Below are 23,042 nucleotides of genomic sequence, written 5' to 3'. Positions count from 1 at the left end.
TGGTTCTTGAACCCAGCATGATTTTATAGCATGCATTAATCCTTTAGAAAATAAAGATTTGTTGGCTCTTACAGATCTTCCAAAAGTCAACACATTTCATTAAACCATATATATTTAAAAAATCACATTCACCTATTACCACCAAGCTCATAACAGCCTATAGCACTGGAAACTGTCAACCTCACAGTGGCATACACTAGTTTTCCATAATTTTATTTTTTGCTTAAAAGCCCTATCCATATCATTAGCAACAAATACTGTCAGTCGTTTTCCTTGAAGGGATGGGCTTTATTTTCAAGAAAATGTTCTACCAAATACTAGAGTCTGGATTACAATAGTGCGTCTGTCAATCTTTCAGGTAAAAACAGTGTCCAGGAAAATAACATGAATTCATCTTGGAATTCAGTTGCACACAGGCTTTTCCTTCAAACAACTATAGTATTTCAGCGAACAGAAGGCCTTGATGCATCTTTCTCATTTTGTCACACAGAATATTATAAGATATACCCAAGGGTTGAAATTTAATAATTTAAGTGACCTGGCCTTTAAAAAAAAATGAATGGCAGAGAGTAATAGTGACATCAATACAATTCAGGGCTACCTTGATTTGTGCTGTCAGTCATTTTTACACCATATTTTTTGGGCAAACATCAACACAGTGTAACAGGCAAGTAATACCTTAGTATTATGATGAAAATAGTTTTGACTTCATGATCTCCCTGTAATGGTCCCAGAGACCCCATGGATCCACAGATCTTTGAGAACTAGCTCCTACCCACCACCACAAAAAAAAGTCACTTCCCTGAGAATGTTTACTGCTTCCCCTTCTGTGTTGCCACTGACTCTTGTCCAAACTTTTGCCATTTCATTATAGATAATTATAGCATCTTTTCTCCTCCAACTATCAGTTCATTTAGGGCAGAAACCATGGTTTATTTGTGAGTTCCCAGACTTTAACAGTGCTAGGCCCAAGCTTAGTGCTTGATAACTACTGTTTGAATGAATAGCTTATAAGGCAGTTCACACATCTAAATGATATCACAGTAATATGTCCCCAACACACAGCCAATGGACCATGGTTAAAAAGATGTGTATCTTCTGAGATTAGGTTCCTAAAGAGCCATGCATTTCCTCCTTGATCTCTTGGGACACTCACTTTTGGAACCCAGACCACACACAGTAGGCAAGTCCAGGCAGCCCATGAAGAGACCTACATGGAAAGACACCTGGGTCCCTGGATCATGCCCCTGCTGAGTTACCAGTTACATCCACAGACCAAGTTGCCACAGCAGGTCCCCATGGGCAAGCACCATGGCTTTGTGTCCCTGGTACACAAAGTTTAGGCTCTGGGATCTGTGCCCTGAGAATAGTATTTTTTGTCAATCCAACCTTGATTAGATAAATTAGCAAGCAAGAAGCAAGTTCATTTATACATGATGTTCATGCAAAGTGTACATACAGTTGTTTAATATGAGGAATTGTGATTTCATTTGCAACTGTTTACCATCAGGGAAGACAAAAGTACAAGTGTGAAAGGAATTTTCTAAATTAATCGCTCGAGTGTACCCTTCAAATAAAGAAAGTGCAGGGTTCACATTCTTTACATTTGCTCTGTACCTAATGTGATTGCTTCAATGTAAATTTATGTCTGTTGAGTCTAATAAAAAGGAGTTTGTATTTCATTCATCTTCTTAACATTTTCTAATTTTAACATATTTTGACAAAAGTATTTGTCTGAAATGGATTGAAGATTTTTTTTTTTTTTTTTTTTTTTTTTTTTTGGTCTCCTAAGACAAACACTTGCTAAGGGATTGAAGATTTTTGAAAGATCAGAAACCAGTTCTTCACCACAGCTCACTTAAGCAGCACTGAACTGGAGGTCTGGGAGGGAACCATATGCTACTAATGTCACTTTTTATTTGTGAATGACTCCCAGACCCATCAGCAGCAGGTGGGCTCAGAGCTGCTTTCTGCTTGCAACAGTGGGTTCTTGGGGAGCCATCTACACCCATTCTCCTGGTTCTCTCCTATCTCTGCACCCTTGACCTTATAAGGTGGCTCCCTGCAGAGTTAGAAATGTACCCACAAGGAATAAAGTGAAAAGAGTAGAAATGGAACCCCGTGTCAGTCTATGCCTTATATTAGATGACAAAACCAACTATAAGAGAGTCCATCAAAAAGGTCAAACGATGCAGGGGGCATGGCATCTTATCCTTCATGTGAAAGAGAACCTGAAGGGAATTATTTCTTCTCCTTCTTTTCAAAAGAACACAGACATCATGAAGACGACCTGAAAAATCTCCACTTCAGCTTCCAGAATTTCAGTTGAGAATATCTAGGAAGTAGTTTTTCTTCTCACCATGAAATCACCTGCTAAAGCAATTCTGCAGTCACCCTGAATACACAAAAACTAAAATGACTTATACTCTGAAAGTTGCATTTCCAGCTGACAACACATAAAAAACAGCTTTGGAAATGTGCCTTTGTGTGCAGAGCCCAGCGAGAAATCACTTCTCCCTCCTGATCACACTGTGCGGCAGAGCCCAGCAGCACTGCACCAAGGCTACCTACAGAGTAGCACAGGGACACTTGCAGGCTGGTGGGAAACACATTCGCGCTCCAAGCATTAGGTCCATAAGTCTAGACTGAATACAAATTGACCTTCTGCAGTTTTATAACTACACTTCTGACCTTCTAAAATTTTCATTTTATTTTTGTTCACCTGTAAAACCCTTCATGACAATGTATTCACCCCTTAGCTCCTAATTTAACAAGTGACCAACAAGTACTACTACTTTAAGAATCTGGTTGAGAATTGGTAGGATCAAAGATAAGTTTAAAAATTTCTATGCCAGGAGCTTTTACCATATAATGAAGAGGTAATTATTTTAATTCCTTATATTTGTACATTAGAGTTCACATTCATCGCTACTGCCCTCATCTCAATGAAACAGGCAGGGGAAGGGTAATTCCCATTTTCTCAAAGAGGAACTGGAGACCAGGAGGAATTAAAGAGCCTCCTTATGTTCACACCACAAGAGGGCACATCCAGAACACAGTGGTGGCGAAGAGCCTGGCTTTGGTCACTTGGATCCACGTTTTGTGCCTCAGTTTTCTCATCTATAAAATGGAGATAAATGACACCTGCCTCACTAGGCTATGGGAGGATTAATTGTGAAGATGAGAGAAACTCAATAATTATTGGTAGTTACCACAACTTCAAAAGTTCTTTATTAATCCCCTACTTCCATACCTGCAATATATAGAAAACAATGTAGAATTCAGGAACTCACACTATGATACAAGGGTAAGTAGGCAAAGAATGTGACGTAATAAGATAAAAGCATCACACTGGGCATTGATTACAACTGCCTCCTCGGTGTCCCCGCAGTAACATCTAGCTCTCAGAGCACTTATCAGAGATGCATCCATTGTCAGGATGTTCTCTGATTGCTCTCTCTCCCGTAAGTAGATTATGAGCTTCAGGTAAGTTTAACTCTTTTGCTAAATCCTTATGGTACAAGCACTGACAGACGACTGGCTAGAGAATGAGTGAGTCAAGGACACAAAGTCATGGTTCTCTCCCTGGAGACCTGTGGATGCAGCAGGCACTTGACAAAAGCTTGCTTCTATGACTTGAATGTCCGGTGCTACAATATTAAGAATGGTGACCACTAGGAGGTTACTGGGATTAGTTCCCTTATAAACAGCTACAGGAGGTTTGTCTGTCCCTTTTGTCCTTCTATCATGTGAGGAAGCAGCAACAAGGCACCCTCTATAAAGCAGAGAGCAAGTCGTCACCAGACACCAAATCTGTTGGCATCTTGATTTTGAACTTACCAGTCCCTGGAACCATGAGAAATAAATTTCTATTATTTATAAATTATTTTATAAATAATTATTTTATAAATGTATTTTGTTATAGCAGCCTGGACAGACTAAGATGGTGTTTTAGTAAGGTATGTTCTTGATGACCAGCCTGTCTTTCCTTAAACATGGCTTTGGGGGGCTCTTCTTCCATGTCAAAGATCCCTAGGGCTCCACTCCCAGGTAGGATCCACATCTGCTAGCAGAGCACTAGCTAATCCTCTAAGCCATCCTCAGCTAAACCCTATTGTCCAAAGGAGGCCCTTTCAGGAATGACTTTCTGAATAACAATGAAGAGGAATCATTATTCCTAAAGAGTTAAATGAAACTACTTCTGGGATGGATTAGAACTTTCTCTTGTGGTTCTGGAGGTGGGAAAAGAAGGCTATCATGGCTTATGACACTAAGCAGGTTCCACAGGACATTCAAGGTCATTTAGGGTCTGCTCCCTGCATATCTCCTTAGGGCTGTAGGACCGACACACAGGCTCTCAGGGGACTGTATCAGTAAGAACCCTATTTTAAGGAGCAAATGGCAGTTTCCAGTCAGCAAAACAAATGTCGGCAGTTAACCAGCCCATCCTCCCCTAGAAGGCATAATAGATATATTTGTTACCCAGTTAAACACAACCCTGGGTTGTTTCCCTCCCTCTATGTAGTACTTTCCCTAAGGTGAGCTCTGACAGGAAGGATTTCTTTCACTTCCCAGTGTAAGTTGAGGGCCCTTTACGGACTGGTACCCTGTAGAGCTGCCAGGTTGGTTACCTCTGCATGGGGCCATTGATGTGGCCCTCCTAGAGCAATTCTCAACAGAAAAACCAGAGTGGTCCCTTAAATCACATCGCCAGGACCCCACATAGCACTCAGAAGGAAAGCTCAACCTTACCATAACCTGGAAGGCCCTCTGACCTGGCCCTTCTGATCCCCCAGCCTGGTCTTTCCACCTGGCATCCTTGCAGACATTCTCCTGGTTTTATGGCTATTACCGCCACAGGCCGACCCCTCCCCTAAAAATGATCAGTAGCCACATCCCTCCCAAGTCTTGGTTCTAAAAAGGCTTTTCAAAGAGATTGTAACAATACATCCCACTCCAACACCACCTCTGGCACTAGCAATTTCCTTTACAGAACTCTAACACCCCCACCCAACACTTTCCATCCAAAAACACATCATAATTTCCAATTTATTAAGCAAACACATAACCCTTAGAATGCGGAAAGGATTATTCTAATCTCTTTGGAAAGAACTAGTTTAATATTTGTATTTTGTGTATTATTTTTTGGCTCCTCCCCCACCCCCAAAACATCAGTTCCATAGGGTAGTATCTTTGTTATACTCAGTAATACATCTCTGGTGCCTAGACCAGTGCCTTGGACATCAGGATCCTTAGTACATGTTTGTTAATAGATGAATGATACCCCACTAGTTCTTTTCATGGAACAGGCTTCGGTTTCCCTTAAGCATCCCAAGGTCTAGTGTCTGTTTCCTTTTGCACCAGCCACTCCCCTCCCTAGAATGCTTCCTCCTCATCTCCCCACAAACTTCTACTCATTCTCCCGGCATTACCTCCCGAGAGAAACTCGCCTTGACTAGGAGTAGGCATAGTCAAGAGTTCCTTTGTCAGTGAGGCTGGATCAAACCAAAGGTGCTTTCCTGAGGGCGCTTAGTTCTGGCAAATGAAAGTGTCTGTGTTTGCTTCAAGGAGTCTTTTCCTCCAGAGGACAGAGCAGACACCTGACCAACAGGGGCAGGTTGAGTCAGAATGTACGAGAATAGGGGCTGGGGAGATAGCTCAGTCGGTAGAGTGCTTGCCTTGTAAGCACAAGGCCCTGGGTTCGATCCCCAGCACCCCCCCAAAAAAAAAAAAAAAAAAAAACAATGTACGAGAATAAAACACTTCTCCATAACATTATGTGCCCCATCCACCAGGTGGTAGTAACCAGACCCTGTTGAACAGGAGAAGGCAAAGGAGAGGAGGAGAGATCAGCTGCACTATCTAAAGAATCAAATTAAAAGTTGTTTAAAAATAAACAGCAGGGGCTGGGGAGATACCTGTCAGTAGAGTGCTTGCCTTGTAAGCACAAGGCCCTGGGTTTGATCCCCAGCACCCAAAAAAATAAAAAATAAATAAATAAACAGCAAAGGAAAGAAAAGTAGACAATGACAAGGTCAGTCCAAGATGACTGAGGAGTTCAGACCACAAGCTGTCTCTAGTGACTCCATAGAACTATAATTCTTTCTGTTTGCTTCATGGAGAGACAATCCTAATGTATTTAATTCACATTATTTTCCTCCTCTAGTACTCTCAAGTGGCTTCAAAGTGTCATTAAAAAAGCTAAAGCTAAAGCTGCCCAAGCTTGACCAGAGTTGAGGTTCTTACTCAGGGCAACGCCATCAAGCGTCAGTTAAGGAGTGTGCTCAGGTAACTAGTTCTGGTTGTAGATTGCCAGAGATAATTCTTTGAGTTCTCAGGCTAAAGAGCTTTGGAAATACCTACCCAAGTATGGTCCCTCAATTCTCTATGTCTGACCAAGCATTTGAGAAAGCATGTCTTTGCCATAAAGAGAGACGTTGCAAACACACAGGTCAAATACTTGCTTGGTGACTTATCCAAGGAAAATACTGCTAACTCCTAACTGATGTTTTATTTTGCTTCAGTTTGAGTGTTTGAATCTACAGAATCTTAGATGACTTAAGTTAGAAAAGGAGACCTTTAATTTTCCTCATTCATCCAAGTTTATGTCCAGAAAATATATCCCCAGTTTGGGATTTCTAGAAATAATTTCTAGCTATAGTTTCATTGAAAGTTTTGAATGCGTTTTGTAAATCACCATTCTTCCCAGGAAGGGCTTGAATGAAGTCAGGCAGAATGGGAGTTGAGATCAGGGTCTGCCCCACCACCAGGGACTTCCTACTGAACAACAGAAGTAGTTGTCAAGCACCAGGAACAGATGTCTATGTGGGCTGGCAGGGCTGTGGTACAGTACTTGACATGGGGCACTCAAAGTCTGACAGCTCCAGACGTCCTCTCCTCATGCTTCCTTCTCCAACAGCCCTGACAGGGGCCACCAAGGACATTCTCCTGCTTAGAGGCCTTCCTACCCTGATGCTCTGTTGCTGACCAGCTCAAGTGTTGGAAAAATTTCCACTGCAATCATTCTCCACTGGGCATCATGAACCTTCTACAGGAATCTTTTCTTACACAAAATACTTCAAATATTTAGAGCAGTTCTAGCTAAAAGAACATTCTGTGATGATGGAAATGTACTATACCTGTGCACCATCTAATATAACTACTAGTAACCACAGGTGGCCATGGAGCTCTTGAAATGTACTGGTACAATTGAGAAAATAATCTTTAAATTTTGTATTTAATTTTAATTTATTTTTTCTATCGAAAAACTTGATCTAATTAGTTCTACATGACAGCAGAGTGCATTTTGACTCACTGTACACTAATTTTAAAATTATAATAGCCACATATGTTTGATGGCTTATTGAACACTTCAGATTGATAGATATTTCCCATGACCTCTTTACCAAAAAAAAAAAAAAAAAAAAAAGTAAAAAGCCCTTTTTTCTTCATAAATGGCTTGTAGAACCTTCCCTAACCTGTGAGTCATCTATTGATGTGTTCCAATCTGCCAAATTCTGACAAAGTATTAAAACAGAGAACTATAGAGGTTGGGGTGTAGCTCAGTAGTAGAACACATGCTTAGCATATAAGAAGTCCTTTGTTCAATCTCCAGCTCCAAAAACAAACCCAAATCCCCAGAAATTCTGATAAAGTCTACCCTAAAAGACAAAGGCCTCTGACCTAAGCAGGCTCCAATGTTAGACCCACCAGGAAAGGTTGGATATATTAGGCACTCGAGAAATATTTGAGGCTTAAATGAATATGCCAGATATCTTGGTGTATTCGAGGAACCCATTCTCCCAATGCTCCAGGATCTTTTCAGAATTTATCATTTTTCTTCTTCTTTTGTCCTGGTTTTATTAACTTTGAGGATTTGTGCCTCTCCAGAATATCAGACAGTCTCATAGTAAAAAACACATTAAATATATATTTTTAAGAATAATCAGGTCCGAGCGTGGTGGCGTACCCCTGTAATCCTAGCGACTCAGAAGGCTGAGGCAGGGGGATTGTGAGTTCAAAGCCAGCCTCAGCAAAAGCGAGGTGCTAAGCAACTCAGTGAGACCCTGCTACTAAATAAAATACAAAATAGGGCTGGGGATGTGGCTCAGTAGCCAATGCCCCCAAGTTCAATCCCTGATTGAACTCCCCACCAAAAAAAAAAAATAATCAGGGTTATTTGGTCTGTGTCTAAGAGTAGATAACAAAAAGTAACATCAAAAGAGAATATTCTCTGAAGGAAAATAAAACTTCTAGGTAAACATCTTCTTTTAGATATCACAAGTGACATTAATCAAAGTCAAAGTTAAATTCTCTGGGGTTGACAGGGACTCCACCTTAGAAGCCACCTCAGAGGGGTGATGCACATGTTCTAAGTGCAGAGTGTCTTATAGATTATACAGTAAATCAAATATCAGCAAATTACAATGGCAATACTCTTTTAGGAAAATTGTTAAACTGGTGTCGCTTTTCTCAAAAAGTAGATACAAATATGCTCAATTTGAAGTTAAACCATGTTACAGATTCTGTTTTACTACCATTGCCTACTATTCTTCAGAAAGTCAGATATCTAAACATCTTAGCTTTCTCTTCCTATTCTAGATTATTAATGATATGTAAGTAATCCCTGGGAAGTCATAATAAAGGGCTATTTTAAGGAATTTTGGTAAAAATACTTATTTTCAAAGTAAATAATCACTTTAATAGATCTGAGAATTATTGAACATGTTATGTTTATGAATTGGATTTCTCAAAGTAGGGTACAACATGACAATGGTTCTACTGGATAGAAAGAGTTCATTACACATTACCAAACTAAAGTTACAGATGAAATTATATACTTCTCCAAAATTCATGTAATATTGAAATCTTAATCCCCAATGTGATGGCATTAGAAGGTGGGGTTTGGGCAGGAAATTAGGCCATGAGGGTAAGACCCTCATGAATGGGATTTAATTCCCTTAGAAATAGAGACCCTGGGTAGATACAAGATGGCAGACTAGAGGAAGGCTGCATTCCTTGTTGCTCCGTGACTTGATATTCAAGCAGAGGAGATACTTCTCTGTGAGGCAGCTGTTGCTGCCCACCGATCCCCTGCTATTTATACCCCCATTTGTCTGCTGCAATCATCCACCATCTGCCAGCATATCATCTGCCTTTTGAATGAAGATCACTCTTTGACCACTGCCTGTCATCCACCATTTGCCTGCCTCTTGCCTCCCCTTGGCCACGCCTTTTACCTACCCACCAGCCACTGTCTGAAGTCCACCCACTAATTGCCCACCATTAGCCTACAGATGACCCACAGACTGCCAGCAGATCACCTACTGCCCACTGTTGCCTGGAAGCCCATTGTCACAGTAACCACAGGTTTGGTTACACGTGGCCACCACCATCTTGGGACACCAGTCAGGGCCTTCAGGTTTGCTGTTGCCACCATCTCGAGGTGTGGCCACCTCAGTCTGGGGACACTGACCAGGGCCTGGAGATATATTGGGGGTACCTGCAGGTCTGGTTGCACCTGAGGTCTTCCTGCTAGATGTGCTAGTGGCTGCCATCTGTCTGCACTTTGCAGGGTCACTCTTTTGTGTGAGTGCATCCCTGGTGATCTCTCTGCAAGTTGAAAGGGCATTGAGATCTTGGGACTGCAGCAAGGCAGGGCCTGGGGAAGCTGAAGCCCAAGTCCATAAGATTGCAGCTGGGTTTGTGTGGGCCAGTCTGGGTCCTGCACGCCTGTGGAAAGTCAGAGACTAGGGCAATTCCCAAGGGGGAGCACATGTTGGAGAAACTGGAGAAAACTTGGCTTTCTCCAGCTCAGTGAGTCCTGAAGAGCACAGGGACTGAAGGGGCTGGCTACAACAGGTGGAAAGACTGTGAGAGGGTATGAGGGCATCTTGCTATCAGCTTGTCCACCCAACCAGTCTGGTATCCACCTGACTGCAGCTAACACTAAACTTCAGAAAACCCCACCCATCAGCAGAGAAGAGAAACTGAGAAAATTTTTGAAAACCAATGAGGCAATCATTCAGTTTTCCACTGAGCCTTTCTTCCTCCCTCCCCATCATACCTCTACCATCTTTGAATCCTAATATTATTCATGCATCAGCTTATTGAGGAATGGGATGTCTAAAGCGTGTATTACAGTTTTGTTGTGTATTTGTATACTTTCACTTTTTGAAAAAACTGTATATATTTTTTCACTCACCTATCTGTCTCCCTGGATTCTCTTTCTCACTGCTCTCAAACAAAAAACCAACTTCTATTAATTCCTCCTTCACTCTTCCTATAATTTTTTACCTCTATTTTCTCTCCTCCCTCATAAACATCATATCTTACACTACTTCTGTTCCCTCATTATCCATCATTACTAAAGGGTAAACCCTTTTAGTAAACTTACTGTTTATATTGTAGAGAATAATCAAACATTTCTGTTTAAGTGACAAAACTGTAGATGCCTTAACAGGAACCATATGGTTTAAGGTTGTATCTTGTTTGCATTGGGTGCTGTTAATATTGGTCTCCCCCAAGGTGAAGTACTGGAAGCTTTCAGGGACACTGTGAGACTACAGTACAGAAACTATACTGCATCGGAGCCACACTGCTACATGAGAAGACACACAAACATGAAAAAACAACAAACAAAGCACCTCAAACAAACCAAGATGTTTCAACAATAGAATCCAAAGTCAATACTGAGGAAATGTCAGAGGAGTTTAGAAAATACATGGATTGATCTTTGAAATAAAGGATGGTATCAAAGAGAAAATATAGATGTGAAAGATCACTTCAAAAATAGGCAGAGATTATAAAAAGGAATCAAGCAGAAATCCTCAAAATGAAGGAAACAATAAACCAAATTAAAAATGCAATGGAAAGTATCACCAACAGACTAGATCACTTAGAAGACAGAACCTCAAACAATGAAGTCAAAATATATACTCTTGAAATAAAATAAAGTCAACCGCACAGAGAAGATGGTGAGAAACCATGAATAGAACTTGCAAGAAATATGGGATAATATGAAAAGACCAAATTTAAGATTTACCAAAATAAAAAAAAAAAACAAAGGAATGCGCAATTTTTTTGATGACATAATATCAGAAAACTTCCCAAATCTGAAGAGTAAAATGGAAAATCAACTACAAGAGGCTTACAGGATCCCAAATGTACAAAATTATAGCAGACCCACACCAAAGCATATTATAATGAGAATGACTAACACAGAGAATAAGGATCAAATTTTAAAGCCTGTGAGAGAAAAAAAAAAATTACATATAGGGGGAAACCAATTCAGATTTCAGCTGATTTCTCAACCCAGACTCTACAATGCCAGGAGGGCTTGGAATAACATATATCAAGCTCTGAAAGAAAATGGATGCCAACTGAGAATTTTATATCCAGCAAAATTAAGCTTCAGATTTGAAGATGAAATAAAAACCTTCCATGATAAACAGAAGAATTCACAACTAGAAAGCCTGCACTACAGAATATTCTCAGCAAAATATTCCATGAGGAAGAAATGAAAAAGAAAATGAAAATCAGCAAAGGGGGGAAATATACTAAAGGAAAGGTCAATCAAAGGAGAAACAAAGTCCAGTTAAAAACCAAATGACCAGGAATACAAATCATATCTCAATAATAATCCTGAATGTTAACAACCTAAACTCATCAAACAAAAAACAGACTGGCAGATTGGATTTTAAAAAAAGACCCAACAATATGCTGTCTTTAAGAGACTCACCACCTAGGAAAACACATCCACAGACTGAAGGTGAAAAGCTGGGAAAAAACACATCACTCACATGGACTGTGTAAACAAGCAGGGGTTTCCATACTCATATCAGGCAAAGTGGACTTCAAACCAAAGTTAGTCAGAAGGGATAAAGAAAGACATTTTATACTGCCTTAGGGAATCATACACCAACAAGACATAACAATCGTAAATATAGATGCCCCAAACAATGGAGCATCTATGTACGTCAAACAAATCCTTCTCAATTTCAAGAGTCAAATAGACCACAACACAATAATTCTGGGTGACTTTAAGAAACCTCTCTCACCACTGGATACATCTTCCAAACAAAAATTGAAAAAAGAAACTATAGACCTCGATAATACTATCAATGATTTAGACTTAACAAATATAGAGTATTTCATCCATCATCGAGAAAATACACTTTCTTCTTTGCAGCACATGGATCCTTCTGTAAAAGAGACCATATGTTATGCCACAAAGCAATTCTCTGCAAATACAAAAAAAAAAGAAAAAGAAAAAGAAAGAAATACTACCCTGTATTCTCTTAGATCATAATGGAATGAAACTAGAAATCAACAATAAAATAAAAAATAGAAGCTACTCCAACACCTGGAGACTAAATAGGATGCTATTGGATGATGGATGAATAGCAGAAGAAATCAGTGAGGAAATAAAAATACTTATAGGTAAATGAGAACACCGATACAACATATCAAAACCTCTGGGATGCTATGAAAGTAGTGCTAAGAGGAAAGTTCACTGCATTGAGCTCATACATTAAAAGAATAAAAAGTCAACAAATAAATGATTTAACATTATCAACACCAAAAGCAGAAGGCAGGAAATAATTAAGTTATTATTGCTGAAATCAATGAAATTGAAATAAAAGAAACTATTGAAAAAATTAACAAGAAGTTGGTTCTTTGAAAAAATTAATAAAATTGACAAACCCTTGGCTACACTAACAAAGAGAAAGAGAAAACTCAAATTACTAAAATTCGTGATGGAAAAGGAAATATCACAATGGATACTACCAAATAAAGTAGATAGTTAGAAACTACTTTGAAAATTTATACTTAAATAAAGTAGAAAATCTCAAAGACATCAACAAATTTCTAGACACATACGATCTACCCAAACTGATGCAGGAGGACATACACAATTGAAACAGATCCATTTCAAGAAATGAAATAGAAAACGCTAGCAAAAGTCTACCAACAAAGAAAAGTCCAGGACCAGATGGATTCTCAGCGGAGTTCTATAAGACCTCCAAAGAAGAATTAACACCAATACTCCTCAAATTATTCCATGAAACATAAAAGAAGGGAACCCTTCCAAACTCAATCTATAAGGCTAGAATCGCCCTGATACCAAAACAAGACAAAGACACATCAAGGAAAGAAAACTTCAGACCAATGTCCCTCATGAACATAGATGCAAACATTATCAATAAAATTCTGTCAAATCACATACAAAAACAGATCAAAAAGATAGTGCACCACGATCAGGTGGGGTTCATCCCAGAGATGCAAAGTTGGTTCAACATACAGAAATCAATAAACATAATACATCACATCAATAGACTTAAAGACAAGAATTATGAATATCTCAATAGATGCAGAAAAAGCATTTGACAAAATATAGCACCTCTTCACATTCCAAGCACTGAAAAAAAATGGGACACACCTCATCATTCTAAATGGAGAAAAATTGAAAGCATTCCCTCTAAAAACTGGAATATTCAGGAATGCCCTCTTTCATCACTGTTGTTCAACATTGTCTTTGCACTCTAGCCAGAACTAGACTAAAGAAAGTATAGGGACACGAATAGGAAGAGAACTCAAAGTATTAGTATTTGCTGATGACGTGATTCGATATTTAGAAGATCAAAAAAATTCCACCAGAAAATTTCTAGAACTCATAAATGTATTCAAAAAAGTAGCAGGATATAAAATCAATGCCCATAAATCAAATGCATTCCTATACATAAGAGATGAGTCCATGCAAGTTAAATTAGGAAAATTTCTAATTTCCTAATAGCCTCAAAAAAAATAAAATACTTGGGAATCAATCTAGCAAAAGAGGTGAAAGACCTCTACAAAGAAAACTACAGAACACTTAAGAAAGAAATTGAAGACCTTAGAAGATAGAAAGATCTCCCATGCTCTTGGATAGGCAGAGTTAATATTGTTAAAATGATCATACTACCAAAAGTATTACACAGATTTAATGCAATTCCTATTAAAATCCCAATGACAATCTTCATAGAACTAGAAAAAGCAATCATGAAATTCATTTGGAAAAATTAGAGACCCAGAATAGCCAAAGCAATCCTCAGCAAGAAGAGTGAAGCAGGGAGGGGTTTTCAAGATGGCAGACTAGAGGACGGCTGCATTTCACGTTGCTCCAGGACGCAGGATTCAAAAGAGGTGATAGTGAGAGACTTGGGACCAACTCAAAGCCGCCGGGTGAGTCTCTCCCTTTGGGGAGGCGTCCTGGATGGGGCGGTAGCCCCGGAACGCAGGGAACTTTGTGAAGTAGAGTTGCTCGGTGAGACGCCCCTCCCCCCACAGGAGCGGTAAACACGGACAACTGGGATCATCATAGAGGAGGCAGCTCAGCACAGCGCTTGGACTCGAGCAACCACTGGGGCTCCAGGCGGCTGCCTGAGGAGGAGCTGCGTGGCGAGCTGTTTGAACTCAGAGCAAGCGCTCCTGAACACCGGGAGGTTGCCCGGAGGAAGAGGAGAAGCGCGGCGGGTCGCTTGACCTAGGAGTGACTGCATCAGAGCCACAGGCGGTTGCCAGAGGAGGAGCTGCGTGGTGAGCTGTTTGAACTCAGAACCACCGCTCCAGAACACCGGTGGCCTGCCTGGAGGAGGAGCGCGGTGGGTCACTTGGTCTAGGAGTGACTGCATCGGAGCCACAGGCAGTTGCCAGAGGAGGAGGCGAGTGGTGAGTTGATTGGACAAAAAGCGACCGCTCCTGAACACTGGTGGCCTGCCTGGAGGAGGAGCACGGTGGGTCACTTGGTCTCGGAGCCACCGCTCTTGAACACCCGGGGGGCTAACCCAAGGAGGAGGAGGAGGAACAGGGCGGGTCACTTGGACTCGGAGTGACTGCCTAGGGCTACGGGCGGTTGGCGGGAGGAGGAGACTCGAAGTGAGTTGCTTGGGCTCCTAGTGACTGCGTCGGAAACCGGGCCACTGTCCAGAGGAGGAGGTGTGTGGCGGGTCTCTGGGTCTCGGAGCTATTGTACGGGGCTCCAGGTGGCGGCTCAGAGGAGGGGCCGCATAGCCAGGCGATTAGGTGCAGAGCAGGGTCCCAGGAGCTAGGTGGCTTCTTGCTGGAAGAGCCACACAGAGACACGCCTAGGGGCGGAGCGAAGTTTCCAGGACTGCGGGCAGATTCTCTGGGAGAGGCAGCCTAAGGAGACTCGCCTGCAGAGGGTGAGGCTCCCAGGCCCAGGAGGTAGGTCCGGGCCCCTGGAAACGTTGCAGAGGAAGACAGCCCAGCCCAGGCAGTAGTTGTAGATTGAGGGGAACCTCTAGGAGGGCAACTGACCAGCGAGACATCCCCACCGAGTGAGTCTTCCCTGCTGGGGGAGGTTTTCCCACAGGGACGGTAAAACCAGAGACACAGGCACAAACAGGACTTGCCTCAGCCCACAGACTAGTTCCCCACTGGATGACCATCGGTCAACAAGTGGAGGCACCTCTGCCCACTAGCAGGGAATATACACCACCTGAGGGTCACCACCCTAGAGAGGCAGTTTCTTCCTGGAGCTCTGCATTATCAACTTCCTCTAAGACTTCAGGCTACTGAAGGATAAGAGGGGATATACTAGCAATCTTCAGGGACATTATAAGTCAATAGAGGAAATCTGCAATATCTTAATGACCCACTGATTCCTGAACAATATGAGAAAACAAGGGAAGAAAATGCCCCAAACAAATCTAGATGTTACATCAATAAAATCCAACGACAGCATGGCAGAAGAAATGACAGAAAGGGAGTTCAGAATGTACATAATTAAAATGATTAGGGAAGCAAACGATGAGATGAAAGAGCAAATGCAGGCATTGAATGATCGCACCAATCGACAGTTAACAGAGCAAATTCAGGAAGCAAAGGATCATTTCAATAAAGAGTTAGAGATATTGAAAAAAAAAACACACAGAAATCCTTGAAATGAAGGAAACAATAAACCAAATTAAGAACTCCATAGAAAGCATAACCAATAGGGTAGAACACCTGGAAGACAGAACTTCAGATATTGAAGACAAAATATTTAACCTCGAAAACAAAGTTGAACAAACAGAGAAGATGGTAAGAAATCATGAACAGAATCTGCAAGAACTATGGGATAACATGAAAAGGCCAAATTTGAGAATTATTGGGATTGAGGAAGGCTTAGAGAAACAAACCAAAGGAATGAACAATCTATTCAATGAAATAATATCAGAAAATTTCCCAAATCTGAAGAATGAAATGGAAAATCAAGTCCAAGAGGCTTATAGGACTCCAAATACACAAAATTACAACAGACCCACACCAAGGCACATTATAATGAAAATACCTAACATACAAAATAAAGACAGAATTTTAAAGGCTGTGAGAGAAAAGAACCAAATTACATTCAGGGGGAAGCCAATACGGATATCAGCAGATTTTTCAATCCAGACCCTAAAAGCTAGAAGGGCCTGGAACAACATCTTTCAAGCTCTGAAAGAAAATGGATGCCAACCAAGAATCTTATACCCAGCAAAACTTACCTTCAAATTTGACGATGAAATAAAATCTTTCCATGATAAACAAAAGCTAAAAGAATTTACAAAAAGAAAGCCAGCATTACAGAACATTCTCAGCAAAATATTCCATGAGGAAGAGATAAAAAACAAAGAAGCAAATCAGCAAAGGGAGGAATTATCCTAAAGGAACTGTCAAATAAAGGAGGAACCAAGATGTGTCAAAAATTTTAAATATGAACCAAATGACCAGGAATACAAATCATATCTCAATAATAACCCTGAATGTTAATGGCCTGAATTCATCAATCAAAAGACATAGACTGGCAGATTGGATAAGAAAGAAAGATCCAACAATATGTTGCCTGCAAGAGACTCACCTCATAGAAAGAGATACTCATAGACTAAAGGTGAAAGGATGGGGAAAAACATACCATGCACATGGACTCAGCAAAAAAGCTGGAGTATCCATCCTCATTTCAGATAATGTGGACTTCAAGCCAATGTTAGTCAGAAGGGATAAAGAAGGACATTTCATACTGCTTAAGGGAAGCATAAATCAGCAAGATATAACAATCATAAACATCTATGCCCCAAACAGTGGCTCATCCATGTATGTTAAACAAATCCTTCTCAATTTTAGAAAGCAAATAGACCATAGCACAATAATACTAGGTGATTTTAACACACCTCTCTCACCATTGGACAGATCTTCCAAACAAAAATTGAACAAAGAAACCATAGATCTCAATAACACAATCAATAATTTAGACTTAACAGACATTTATAGAATATACCATCCAACCAAGAGTGAATAAACTTTCTTCTCAGCAGCACATGGATCCTTCTCTAAAATAGACCATATATTATGCCACAAAGCTAATGTCAGCAAATACAAGAAGATAGAGACACTACCTTGTATTCTATCAGATCATAATGGATTGAAGTTAGAAATAAATGAAAGAGTAAAAAACAGAAACTACTCCAACACCTGGAGATTAAACAATATGCTATTATATGATGAATGGATAACAGAAGTTATTAGGAAGGAAATTAAAAAATTCTTAGAGGTAAACGAGAACAAAGAAACATCATATCAAAATCTCTGGGACACTATGAAAGCAGTACTTAGAGGAAGATTTATTTCATGGAGCGCATTTAATAAAAGAAGTAAAACTCAAAAAATAAATGACCTAACACTACAGCTCAAAGCCCTAGAAAAAGAAGAACAGACCAACACCAAAAGTAGTAGAAGACAGGAAATAGTTAAACTCAGAGCTGAAATCAACAAAATTGAAACAAAAGAAACAATACAAAAAATTGACAAAATAAACAGTTGGTTCTTCGAAAAAATAAACAAAATTGATAAACCTTTAGCCACACTAACAAAGAGAAGACGAGAGAAAACCCAAATTACTAAAATTCGGAATGAACAAGGAAATAACACAACAGACACAACTGAAATACAAAACATAATTAGAAGCTATTTTGAAAACCTATACTCCAACAAAATAGAAAATTTCGAAGACATCAAGAGGTTTCTAGAGACATATGAATTGCCTAAACTGAACGAGGAGGACAAACACAATTTAAATAGACCAATTTCAAGTAATGAAATAGAAGAAGTCATCAAAAGCCTACCAACAAAGAAAAGTCTGGGACCAGATGGGTTCTCAGCCGAGTTCTACAAAACCTTTAAAGAAGAGCTCATTCCAATACTTCTCAAAGTATTCCATAAATAGAAGAGGAGGGAACCCTCCCAAACTCATTCTATGAAGCCAATATTACCCTGATACCTAAATCAGACAGAGACACATCGAGGAAAGAAAATTTCAGACCAATATCCTTAATGAACATCGACGCAAAAATTCTCAACAAAATTTTAGCAAATCGCATACAAAAACATATTAAAAAGATAGTGCACCATGATCAAGTGGGTTTCATCCCAGGGATGCAAGGTTGGTTCAACATCAGGAAATCAATAAATGTAATTCACCATATCAACAGACTTAAAGTCAAGAATCACATGATTATTTCGATAGATGCAGAAAAAGCATTTGATAAAATACAGCACCCCTTCATGCTCAAAACACTAGAAAAAATAGGGATAGTGGGAACATTCCTTAACATTGTAAAGGCCATCTATGCTAAGCCCATGGCTAATATCATTCTAAATGGTGAAAAACTGAAAGCATTCCCTCTAAAAACTGGAACAAGGCAGGGATGCTCTCTTTCACCACTTCTATTCAATATCGACCTTGAAACTGTAGCCAGAGCAATTAGACAGACCAAAGAAATTAAAGGGATACGAATAGGAAAAGAAGAACTCAAACTATCCCTATTTGCTGATGATATGATTGTATACTTAGAGTAACCAGGAAATTCCACCAGAAAACTTTTAGATCTCATAAGTGAATTCAGTAAAGTAGCGGGATATAAGATCAATGCACATAAATCTAAGGCATTTTTATACATAAGCGATGAATCTTCAGAAAGAGAAATCAGGAAAACTACCCCATTCACAATAGCTTTGAAAAAATAAAATACTTGGGAATCAATCTCACAAAAGAGGTGAAAGACCTCTACAATGAGAACTACAGAACACTAAAGAAAGAAATTAAAGAAAACCTTAGAAGATGGAAAGATCTCCATGTTCTTGGATAGGAAGAATTAATATTGTCAAAATGGCCATACTACCAAAAGTGCTATACAGATTCAATGCAATTCCAATTAAAATCCCAATGATGTACCTTACAGAAATAGAGCAAGAAATTATGAAATTCATCTGGAAGAATAAAAAACCCAGAATAGCTAAAGCAATCCTTGGCAGAAAGAGTGAAGCAGGGGGTATCGCAATACCAGATCTTCAACTCTACTACAAAGCAATAGTAACAAAAACGGCATGGTATTGGTACCAAAATAGAAAGGTGGATCAATGGTACAGAATAGAGGACACAGACACAAACCCAAATAAATACAATTTTCTCATACTAGACAAAGGGGCCAAAAATATGCAATGGAGAAAAGATAGCCTCTTCAACAAATGGTGCTGGGAGAATTGGAAATCCATATGCAACAGAATGAAACTAAACCCATATCTCTCACCATGCACGAAACTAAACTCAAAATGAATTAAGGACCTCGGAATCAGACCAGAGACCTTGCATCTTATAGAAGAAAAAGTAGGTCCAGAGCTTCAACATGTCGGCTTAGGACCAGACTTCTCAACAGGACTCCCATAGCACAAGAAATAAAAGCAAGAATCAACAACTGGGATAGATTCAAACTAAAAAGCTTTCTCTCAGCAAAGGAAACTATCAGCAATGCGAAGAAAGAGCCTACAGAGTGGGAGAAAATCTTTGCCGATCATACTTCAGATAGAGCACTAATCTCCAGAATCTATAAAGAACTCAAAAAACTCTACACCAAGAATGCAAATAATCCAATCGACAAATGGGCTAAGGAAATGAATAGACACTTCACAGAAGATCTACAAGCAATCAACAAACATATGGAAAAATGTTCAACATCTCTAGTAATAAGAGAAATGCAAATCAAAACCACCCTAAGATTCCATCTCACCCCAATTAGAATGGTGATTATCAAGAATACAAGCAACAACAGGTGTTGGCGAGGATGTGGGGAGAAAGGTACACTCTTACATTGCTGGTGGGGCTGCAAACTAGTGCAGCCACTCTGGAAAGCAGTGTGGAGACTCCTTAGAAAACTTGGAATGGAACCACCATTTGACCCAGCTATCCCACTCCTTGGCCTATACCCAAAGGACTTAAAATCAGCATATTACAGAGATATAGCCACATCAATGTTCATAGCTGCTCAGTTCACAATAGCCAGATTGTGGAACCAACCTAGATGTCCTTCAATTGATGAATGGATAAAGAAAATGTGGTATGTATATACCATGGAATATTACTCAGCCATAAAGAATGATAAAATTATGGCATTTGCAGGCAAATGGATGAAACTGGAGAATATCATGCTAAGTGAGATAAGCCAATCTCAAAAAACCAAAGGAAGAATGATATAGCTAATAAGTGGATGATGACACATAATGGGGGGTGGGAGGGGTTAGTGTTGGAGTTGGAATTGGGTTTAGGGAGGGGGGCAGGAATGGAGGAAGGACGGACTGTATAGAGGGAGGGGAGGGGTGGGAGGGGTGGGGGAGAAGGGAAAAAAATGGCAAAATGAATCAAACAACATTACCCTATGTAAATTTATGATTACACAAATGGTATGCCTTTACGCCATGTACAGGCAGAGAAACAACATGTATCCCATTTGTTTACAATAAAAAAAAAAACTTAAAAAAAAAAAAAAGAGTGAAGCAGGAGGCATCTATAGTTTAGGGTCTATACCTTAAACTAAACTACGGAGCTATAGTAACAAAAACAGCATGGTACTGGCACTTAAAAAGACCAGTAGAGTAATGGTATGAAATAGAAGACACAGAGACAAACTCACATAAATATAGTTATCTCATACTAGACAAAGGTGCCAAAAACATACAATGGAGAAAGATAGCCTCTTCAACAAATGATGCTGGGAAAACTGGAAATCCATATGTTACAAAATGAAATTAAACCTGTATCTCTTGCCCTGCACAAAAATCAACTCAAAATGGATCAAAGACTTAGGCAGTAGAACAGGGACCCTGCACCTAATAGAAGAAAAAGCAGGCCCCAATCTTCATCATGTTGGCTTAGGACCTGACTTCCTTAACAAGACTTCCAAAGCACAAGAAGTAAAACTAAGAATCAATAAATGGGATGGATTCAAACTAAAAAGCTTCTTCTCAGAAAAGAAAACAATGTGAAGAGTGAGCCCACAGAATGGGAGAAAATCTTTACCACGTGCACCTCAGATAAAGCATTAATCTCCAGGATATATAAAGAACTCAAAACACTTAACACCAAAACACCAAATAACCCAATCTATAAATGGGCTAAGGAACTGAACACACTTCAGAGAAGAATACAATCAACCAACAAACATATGAAAAAATGTTCATCATTTCTAGTAATTAGAGAAATGCAAATCAAAACTCCTCTAAGATTTCATTTCACTCCAGTCAGAATGGCAATTATCAAGAATACAAGCAATAATAAGTGTTGGCGAGGAAGTGGGGGAAAAGGTACTCTCATACATTGCTGGTGGGACTACAGATTGGTGCAGCCACTATGGAAAGCAGTATGGAGATTCCTCAGAAAAATGGAATGGAGCCACCATTTGACCCAGCTATCCCACTCCTCAGTTTATACCCAAAGGACTTAAAATCAGCATACTACAGTGACACAGCCACATTAATGTTCAAAGCAGCTCAATTCACAATAGCTAAACTATGGAACCAACCTAGATGCCCTTCAACAGATGAATGGATAAAGAAAATGTGGTACACATACACAATGGAATATTACTCAGCTTTAAAAAAGAATGAAATTATGGCATTTGCCAGTAAATGGATGGAACTACAGAATATCATGCTAAGTGAAATAAGCCAATCCCAAAGAACCAAAGACCCAGTGTTTCCTCAGATAAGTGGATGCTGATCCATGGTGGGGGATGGGGAAGGAAGAATGAAAGAACTTTGAATTGTGCAGAGGGGAGTGAGAGGAGGGATAGGGCAATGGAGATGGAAAGGACGGTAGAATGAGATAGACATTATTACCCTATATACATGTATGATTACACTACTGGTGTGACTCACCACCATGTACAGCCAGAAACATAAGAAGTTATGCTCCATTTGTGTATAATATGTCAAAATGCATTCTACTGTCTTATACAACCAATTAAAACAAATTTAAAAATTGCCATTTCCAAAAAAAAAAAAAAAGAGAGAGAAAGAGAGAGACCCTGAGCTCCCAAGTACTCAGGCCATGAAGAACATGTAGAAAACATGACTGTCTATGAATCAGGAAATGGGCCCTCACCAGGCAATGAATCAGCCACCTTGATGTCAGAAATAATACATTTCTATTATTTAAAAGTTATCCAGTTCATTTTTTTTTTCTTTGCGGTGCTGGGGATTGAATCCAGGGCCTTGTGCTTGCAAGGCAAGCACTCTACCAACTGAGCTATATCCCCAGCCCCATGGTATTTCTTTAGAGCAGCCCAAACTAAGACAGCCACCTTGTATGACCAACAGAGAGAACACCTGCAGGCCCCACCTTGGTGAACCTCTACCCAAGTGTTACAAAGCTTTCTGAAGATAGAAGGGGAGAATCGGGCTTCTCAGCTTCTAAATAGAGCCTAAAAACCCATAGCCGTGGGATGCCTTTCTAATGAGTAATCCTTTACCAAACGTTATGCATGCAGATCCCTTTTGTATGTATTTAATAAAAATAAATGTCTACATATTCACATGTAGAAACAATCAAGCCAAGGTCTCTGATTTTTTAAAACCTTTGTTATCTGGAAAAATCTTTAAGCACAGAGTTCAGCCTCCTGTTCTGTAAGACCAAGTATTAATTTTAACACATTTGATATAAGCACAAAGGCCATTAAATCAATCCACATGTT

At 39.8% G+C, this 23,042-nt stretch overlaps 1 protein-coding gene and 1 non-coding gene across 3 annotated transcripts in view; one reads left to right on the top strand and one right to left on the bottom strand.

Annotated features, from left to right (window-relative positions):
• Positions 1–23,042, bottom strand: part of Kcnh1 (potassium voltage-gated channel subfamily H member 1) — a 389,924-nt gene that overhangs the window by 140,038 nt on the left and 226,844 nt on the right. The gene's annotated exons all lie outside the window — the stretch shown is intronic.
• Positions 5,648–5,722, top strand: Trnat-ugu (transfer RNA threonine (anticodon UGU)). The gene has a single exon. It is a non-coding gene; the product is annotated as a tRNA-Thr (tRNA).

This window comes from Sciurus carolinensis, chromosome 12 (genome assembly GCF_902686445.1).
Source record: "Sciurus carolinensis chromosome 12, mSciCar1.2, whole genome shotgun sequence".
Lineage (NCBI taxonomy): Eukaryota > Metazoa > Chordata > Mammalia > Rodentia > Sciuridae > Sciurus > Sciurus carolinensis.
Note: the sequence above shows the minus strand (reverse complement) of the source record. Positions and strands in the feature narration are given on the sequence as shown.